The sequence below is a fragment of the Mesoplodon bidens genome, assembly GCF_964165515.1.
Source record: "Mesoplodon bidens genome assembly, chromosome: 7".
NCBI classification, from domain to species: Eukaryota; Metazoa; Chordata; class Mammalia; order Artiodactyla; family Ziphiidae; genus Mesoplodon; species Mesoplodon bidens.
The window spans coordinates 39,770,180-39,779,814 of NC_138164.1; positions in this window are offsets into that span (position 1 = coordinate 39,770,180).

The window sequence follows — 9,635 nt, forward strand, 5'->3', positions numbered from 1 at the left end:
CTCAACTACATCCCTCTAATGAGTTGGTGCAGCTCCAAGGCTCTATCCAGTAACAAGGTAGTGTCAGGCAGTGCTTGTTGTACTCACTGGCTTTTAATCCTCCAACTGCCTTGTAATCTCCTCCTTCACACCTTGAGGCTTAGAAATGGCATACTTCCTGAGGAAGAGGTTTCTAAGGAGTCCTGTATACTTGCTTGAAATGGGGACAGGAGGATGGAGGAACAGAAGGGAAGATATACGGAAGATGAACGGATTTTTTTTAATATAAATTTTTCTGCCATAAAAACTATAGGTACCAAGCAAAGCAATCAGGGAAATTTATATTCATGCATTAATTTACCACTTACAACGATGAGTAGATAGAGGACATTAGATAGATTAAGGAAGTATCTAGGAGGTAAAATGGATAAGATTGATAATGGATAGGATATAGTGGCTGATGTGAGAGGTTGAACTCAAGGATTATTGTTAGGTGCCTGGTTTATACAACTGGGTGAATGGTGTCACTATACACTAAGACAAATGAAAATGAAGGAGGAGAGATTCGGCAGTTTAGGGAGACCATGAGTATTTAGCTTTATGTATATTTTAAATGAACAGATTTAGATGTTAAATAGGCAACTGGATTTACAGAATTCAGATTAGAGGTCTCAGGTACACAAATGTCCAAACTTGATGGAGTTGGTAACTGAAGCTGTGTGTTTCTGTGAAATCATATTATGAGTTCTAGAGTGAGAGGACATAATGGCCTAAAACTGAATTTTGAAGAATTTCAACATTTAATGTCTGAGGAGAAGGATACGTACCTGCAAAGAAGATAGAGAATGAACTGCCGCAGAGATGAGAAGAAAACCAGAGGAGTTTTTGGGTCAAGGAAAATCAAGTCTCAAAGACAGAAGCAAATCCTACTTACAGGTCAAGTAACTAGGAGATAAAATTTTCACATCGCATCCATGGATTTGGAAATAACTTATGAAGTACCTTTTTCTTGGAGTAATAAAAGATGGATTCTATTGGGAGTGGGTTGAAGCATGAGAAGGAAGTCATAAAGTGAAGATATCAAATACAGATAAACATTTGTAAACAGCTTTATGGAGGTACAACTGATGCACAAAAAATGGCACATGTTTAATGTATACTATTTGATGAGTTTGGACATATGCATAAACCCATGAGACAATTAACACAATCAAGGTAATAGACATATCTGTCCCCTCCAAAAGCTTCCTTGTGTCCCATTTTTTCTGTGTGTGGTAAGAACACTTAACATGAAATTGACCCTCTTAACTAATTTTAAGTGCTTAACACTATTGTTAACTACGGACGCTATTTGTACAGCAGATTTCTCGAATTTATTCATCTTGTATAACTGAAAATTCATACCTGTTGAACAACAGCTCCCCATTTCTCCCTTTCCCCAGCCCCATGGCAACCAACCAACATTCTGTTCTCTGCTTCCATGAAGTCTGATTCTTTTAGATACCTCATATAAATGGAATTATGCAGTATTTGTCCTTCTGTGACTGGCTTATTTACTTAGCGTATTGTCCTCCAGGTTCATCCCTGTTGCCACAATGGTAGAACCTCCTTCTTCTTTTAAAGTTGAAAATATTCCATTGTAAATATATACTACATGTTTTGAACCATTCATCTGTTGATGGACATTTTTGGAAAAGCTTCTTGACACTGATCTTGGCAATGATTTATTGGCTATGACACCAAAAGCACAGATCACAGAAGCAAAAATAGACAAGCAGAACTACATCAAAATAAAAAGCTCCTGCACAGCAAAGGAAACAACCAACAGAATGGAAAGGTAACCAATGGAATGGGAGAAAATATGTGCAAATCATATATCTGGTAAGGGGCAAATATCCAAAATTTATAAGGAATTCCCACAACTAAGTAGCAAATAAACCAAATAACTCCATCAAGAAATGGGCAAAGAACTTGAATATACATTTTCCAAAGAACACATATGAACGGCCAAAATGTATATGAAAAGGTACTCAGCATTGCTAATCATCAGGGCAATGCAAATCAAAATCACGAAGAGATATCACCTCACACCTGTTAAGATGCTTAGTTTCAAAAATACAAAGGTAACAAGTACTGGGGAGAATATGGAGAAATTGGATCTCTTGTACACTGTTGGTGGGAATACAAAATGGTACACAGTCACTATGGAAAACAGTATGGAGGCTTCTCGAAAAATTAAAAATAGAACTATCATATGATTTAGCAATCCCACTTCTGAATGGATATATGTATATATATATATGTATATATATATGTGTGTGTGTGTGTATATATATATATATATATGTATGTATAAGAGAACTGAAATCAGGATCTCAAAAAGATTGCACTCTCATGTTCATTGAAGCATTATTCACAATTGCCAAGATATAGAAAAACATTTTCAAGAATTATTTTAAAAACTGTGCCTTTGAAGAAGAGATAGTCTGGTAATTAGTAATAGAAGTCAGGTGGAGAAAGGTGAGTTTGGTTTTGCTTTTCTTTTTTGCTTTACTCTTCTTTATTATTTTTCCCAATTTGGAAGATTTTAGAATGTTTAAGAAAGATAGTGGAAAAGATCCAGATTAGAGAAGGTATTGAACAAAATAAGGATCCTTAGAGAGTGCAAGGTGATGCAATCCAAATCAGGAGTAAGGGAATTGGGTTTAGTAGGAATAGAGCTTCTGTTCTGTTAAATTACCAAAGGAGATAAAGATGGCAGCAGATGTAGTAACTCTATTATGTTAATTAACAGGAAAGTTCTCCTAATGTTTTTTCTTTTCTTTTCTGTTAATTAAAAGAGATTATCTCCTGATATTATAGCAAATGGTAGGGACATGCCATTTAAGAATAGTGCAAGGGCTTCCCTGGTGGCGCAGTGGTTGAGAGTCCGCCTGCCGATGCAGGGGACACGGGTTCGTGCCCCTATCCCGGAAGATCCCACATGCCGCGCAGCGGCTGGGCCCGCGAGCCATGGCCGTGGAGCCTGTGTGTCCGGAGCCTGTGCTCCGCAACGGGAGAGGCCACAGCAGTGAGAGGCCCACGTACAGCAAAAAAAAAAAAAAAAAAAAAAAAAAAAAGAATAGTGCAATAGCTGAATCACTTTGTTATACAGCAGAAACTAACACAACATTGTAATGCAATTATACTCCAATAAAGATTTAAAAAAAAAAAGACTAGTGCAGAAAGAGAGAACAAACTGTAAAGAGTGGGAAATGATGGGTCCAGATTAATGTAGCAGAATTAAGGGCAATATTAAAGGACCTTTTAGGTTAGTGATCATGAATTTATAAAGGAAACAATCTAAACTATTATACACTTTACTTGGGAAGACTCTGAAAGCTGGAGATCAAGAAAAGAGAAAGCAATGGTTTGGGTTGATCCAGCATAATTAAAAGACACTGGAACAGGGCTAGGGACAAACACACTATTAGATAATGGACATTGGAATGTAAGAGAGTAAGGAGAGATACAAAGGCAGTATCAGGAGAAAGCAAGGGAGTAAACAGACTTGCGTCAAAGTACTATCATAGTGGTGGGGTATTTGAACAAGTGAACTGGAATGTGAGAAGTTATTGTAAAGGGATGGCATATTTGTGTGAATAATTTTTAAAGACTATTTCTCTTTTTCCAGCTCTGATTTTTATTTTAGAGGACTGACTCCTGAAAACTCGGTTTCCCAGGATTCACTGACAACTAGCTTCCAATTAATTCTGAGTAAAGGAAGGACTGGTGAGAGTTTGGAAGAAGCGGTTAGGGGAGAACCCAGAATGCCCTCTTTCTTTGAGTTGTACATACAACTGAGGCTTCGTCTCCCTCATGCATCCAATTCCTGCTCAAGGGCTTCTCCCTCCATGTTCCCAGCACCCACCAGCAGTCTCTACATTCATTACAGTTCTGCTTAGGGGATTCAGTCTTTCCAAACTCTAGGTTGCCTTCCTATTTCATTTGACTCCAGCTTTTATAACTTTTGAAACAAGCTCCTTTTATTAAAATCTACTTTCTAAACTTCCTGAAGCAGATTTCCTGTCCTGCATGAGTAATCCCAGGAAAAAGATGCTCAAAATGGGACTCTGGAATAAGGTTTTGAGCTTGAATGTAATAGTGACTCCATTGCCAATGCAAAGACAAGTGCTTCTTCCGAGTAGTGAAAGCAATAAATAAATTACCAGCAATATTTGCTTTGAACATATTGCCAGTTGAAGACAATACTTTTACATCTCAAGCGGCAGCTGATTTTGTCTATTACAGCAGTAATAACTACAAGCACCACGGGGACCAGTAGCTGCTTCTTATAGCACCAGAGAGCTTACAAAATGAAAATGTTTACACTTAATGTTAAAAGGTGTTAGGTGTTTAAACTCTCAGATCGAGGCATGGGAAGACACAGAGAGCCACACTGAGGGCCTTAAAATTTTCTCATGTCTTAGAGCCACACAGCAGACATGGCTGAGGATCAAGTTTCAAATCTAAAAGTGTGGGTTGCAGAATTAAAATGCAAGTTCAACGTACATCTGTGCTAAGTCTCACAGATTAATATCAGGACATTGATCAGGAAGAGCTGGGTATTAAGATAAGGATATATTGAGTATTTAGGATAAGTGCAGGTAGGCAGACTCAGATTAATATGAAAATTTTTAACCCAAATCTTCCTGTGGTTTCCTCGCCAAAGGAAGCCACCCTTCTTCCTCCCCATTTGAGGAAACTAACCTTCCCTTACTTAACATATCTCTAAAGACCTCATCTAAATAGGTTAGTTTTCAAGGAAATTTCTACTTTTCTCAAGACCCACCCACATCAGCACTTATTGCATCCTAATAACTACAGTCAGATTCCAGCAGGCCCCAGGAGGCAAGTATAATGTCCACCCTGGTAGGAGTTAGCATATCCATCAAAAGAAATGCTATATCCTGCCAATGTGTATCAGCAGAAACCTGTAGAACGTGTGTGTGGCATATGTTTTTTGGGGGGTTTTTTTGTTTGTTTTTTTGCGGTACGCGGGCCTCTCACTGTTGTGGCCTCTCCCGTTGCGGAGCACAGGCTCCGGACGCGCAGGCTCAGCGGCCATGGCTCACGGGCCCAGCCGCTCCGCGGCATGTGGGATCCCCCTGGACTGGGGCACGAACCCGTGTCCCCTGTATCAGCAGGTGGACTCTCAACCACTGCACCACCAGGGAAGCCCTGGCATATGTTTTATAAGTGCTAGACTGAGAAAGATGGAATATAAAGTTGGAAGGGGTTGAATTTATTATAAAGAACATACCTGAGATTCAAAGTATTAGCTCTAGCTGATGGAATTGGCTCTAATCGTTGGCCTGTTTGGCTGACTGAAACATAGATTCAATAGTCAGCAACATTCAAAGAGGGCAAGATGCCATAATTTATCTGACAGAATGTAGACAAAGGAATCCATGTACTTAAAATGAGAATGTTGGAGTGGATTAATTATGTAAAACCCACTCAACTATCCCACAGTTATGCCCCCACAGAGGTCATCGATAACATCCTTCTTCAAGACATTAAGACATTCTTTGATGAGAGAAATACAAGCATCCTTGAAAACCTCTGTGGCATCTGTCTTCTGTGGGCTAAAGATGACAATGCGGGATAGCACCAATGAAATGGTCCCCGTGCTTTTAACAGGAATATGGGGTTACAGAGTAGCAGAGGTTAAGTGGTAGCATTTAATATGAGAAACAAGGTGAGTGCAATTATCATAAAGGTCAGCAGGGCAGAGTGGCATTATTTTCACCCAAAATGACTTCCAGCAGTAACAGATTAATCACATTTACACTGGGAATTACATTGATGAGCCGGCTTGAACTGTATAAATGAAAATAAAATTCAAGCACAATGAGCAGAAACCTGCATTGATTTTCCAGCAATGAAAATTACAGCCTCGCCCAGACCTAAACCAGAGATCAGGTGGCTACAATAGCTTCAGAAACTTTGCTGCAACACTGTCAAAAGGATAGAGTGTGATTTTTTTTTCTTCAGGTCTACCTCAAAGGGTTTACAGTTTTCCAGGGGGAATGTTTAGAAAGAAAAGTGGAAAACTCAGAATTTTTCAGAGATTATTAAGATAAATTACACACCTGAGGTTCCAAAACATCACTGTGGTCTTCAGGTCATAATAGGGCTTATGGAAGCCATGTGATAATTGAAATTTTGACACAAGTTCACCTCACTAGAAATCCTGTGCAGTGACCTACACTATATTTCCCCATATCTGAATGTATTTTTGGAGTACACATACTTGGAAAATGACAGAACTCTCAACCAAGGTAAGTGCTATTAAGAACGGCTACTGCCTGACATCCATTAGGATAGCTATTATTAAAAACAATAATAAAGAACAAGTATTGGCATGGATGTGTAGAAATCTGAACCCTTCTACATTGCAGTTCCTCAAAAAATTAAACAGAACTACCATACGATCTAGCTATTCTACTTCAGAGTATATATCCAAAGGAATTAAAAGCAGGGACTTGAACAGATGTTTGTAATTTCATGTTCTTAGCAGCATTATTCACAATAGCCAAAAGATGGAAACAACCTAAATGTCCATCAACAGAGGAATGGATAAACAAAATGTAGTATATACATACAATGGAATATTAATGACCCTTCAAAGGTAAAAAATTCTGACACACACTACGATACGGATGAACTTTGAAGACATTATGCTAAATGAAATAAGCCAGAACCGAAAACACAAATACTCTGATTCCAGTCATATGAGGTACTAGAGTAGTCAAATTTATATAGACAGATAATAGAATGGTGATTGCCAGGGTCTGGGTGCAGTGATGAATGGAGAGGTGTTGTTTAATGGGTACAGAGTTCCAGTTTGGGAAGATGAAAAAAGTCCTGGAGATGAATGGTAATGATGGTTGCACAACAACGTGAATGTACTTAATGCCACTAAATGGTACACCTACACATGGTTAAGATGGTAACTTTTATGTCATGCGTATTTTGCCACAGCTGAAAAAAAATACATAGGAAGGGCCAAGTGGAAGCTCCTGGAACTGTCCCTACATGAAAACAATACCAAAAAATAGCAATAGCACATATCTGGGGAATTTGCAGAGACTAAAATAACCATGCAGATGGGAATCTCCATCACCTGCCCCATTTAAATAATCTGTTTGGCCTGTAAAAAAGGCAAGTAAGTCATGGACAATGATTGTTGATTATCATAAGATAATGAGGTATTAATTCGAATCAAAGCTGCTGGATGTTATGGGCCTTTTTTTCCTGGAACAAATCAAAACATCTCTTAACTCCTGATATACAGCTATTGATCTGGCGAATAGTTGTCTCCACATCAAACAGCAAAGATAATGGAGCAGTTCACTTCTATCTGACAGAGACAGAAGTACACTCAAACTCTGTCTTACTTAAGTGCTATGCCAAGTCTCCCGATGTCTATAATATTATAGTCCATAGGGAGATTAGTCATCTGGATATCACAAAAGCATTATGATAGTCCCTTGTATTGATGAGTTTATGGTGATTGGACATGAGAAAAGTAGGAAGTACTGAAGTTGTGTCAGTAAGATACATAGATGTCAGAGTGGGAAATAAACTCCATGAAAATTTAGGATGTCAAATATATCACAGCCTAAGTATGATAATGCACACAAACAGAAACCAACCTCCAGAAAGCACTGAAGATCATGTTGATTTGTTTTAAAGATGGAGGCAGCACACAGCTAGGATTCCGAAAGATTTGTTACTCACTCCCTTTCCTAAATCCCATTCCTGATAGTGACTGCTCTTTCCTTTTACCTCTTCTCTCCTGTCCTCACCCTTCCTTTATTGTTCCCTATCCTTCTTACCCCTCTGCCCTCTTTCATTCTTCCTCATAGAGAATAGCCTGGGCTATTATTTGCATTCTTTACATTCTTTATATCTCTCTCCCGTCCACCCCCCACCTCAACAAGGGCCTTGTACCAATTAAGAAAGTAAACATTTCAAGTCTTCAGAGTATTGAGAGGAGAAAGGTTATGGGGAAATAGCAAATCCTGACAATTTAAATATTCTCTATGTATCACATAAGTATATTTATTGTAAATAAATTCATACATGCAATAATAGTACAAATAGAAAATATTCACAAGCTACCAGACTGCCAAATTCTGCATGAGATACAAAATCACATACCTATACTATCTGCTTTTCAATTTATAATTAAAACCATGTTACCTCAGAATTTTAAAAATAGCATTTGGATAATTATAAAAAAAATTATAACTACATTAAAATTTTAAATTTCTGCACTTTTAAAGACACCATTAGAAAATGAAAGGGCAAGCCACAGATTGGAGAAAATATTCATGAGATATAGATATAGATATAGATATATACATAACATAGACTGGCATCCAGGATATGTAAGATGATCTTACAACTCCATAGTGAAGTAGTATTTGGGGGAAATACTACTTCAGAATTATAAGAAACAAATATTTGTGTTTAAGCCACCCATCCTATAGTATTTTTTATTGAGATATAGTTGAAATATAACATTATGTAAGTGCAAGGTGTACACTTGTTGGTTTGGTACATTTGTATATTGCAGTATGATTACCACCAGTACCATTAGCTAACACCTCTATCATGTCACACAATTATCATTTCTTTTTTTGTGGTGAGAATAATTATGATCTAGTCTCTTAGCAACTTTGAAGTTTATAGTACAGTATTGTTGACTGTAATCACTATGTTGTGCATTAAATCTCCAGGGCTTATTTATCTATCAATACCAGTTGCAAGTTTATATCATTTGACCAACATTTTTCCAATTTCCCCACCCCCAGCTCCTGGAAACCACCATTCTACTCTTTGCTTTTATGACTTTGGCTTTTTTAGATTGCATATATAAGTGATATAAGACAGAAAAAGACAGTCTATGGTATTTTTGTCATAGCAGACCAAACAAAGGAGTATTTGGGAGATGCCATATCATGTAAGCTTTTTAGTCAATGGTGAGAAATATTGATTTTATTCAATTACAATAGGATAGTGCAATGCAGAGTTGGGTTTGGAGGCTTAAACATGGGAGAAAAATGATCTAATTTAATTTTTAAAGATTATCTATGGGGGGAGGGCTTCCCTGGTGGCACAGTGGTTGAGAGTCCGCCTGCCGATGCAGGGGACACGGGTTCGCGTCCCGGTCCGGGAAGATCCCACATGCCGCGGAGCGGCTGGGCCCGCGAGCCATGGCCTCTGAGCCTGCGCATCCGGAGCCTGTGCTCCGCAACGGGAGAGGCCACAGCAGTGAGAGGCCCGTATACCACAAAAAAAAAAAAAAAAAAAGATTATCTATGGGGAGTTTCCTATAGACAAGTAAACAAGGATTCAAGAAGAAACTTTAGAAGGCCCTTTTTAAGAGCCAGGTAACGGACAGCAGATTAAGGTGGTAAAAATAGAAAAACATGGGCCTCCCTGGTGGCGCAGTGGTTGAGAGTCCGCCTGCCGATGCAGGGGATACGGGTTCGTGCCCCGGTCTGGGAGGATCCCATATGCCGCGGAGCGGCTGGGCCCGTGAGCCATGGCCGCTGGGCCTGCGCATCCGGAGCCTGTGCTCCGCAACGGGAGAGGCCACAACA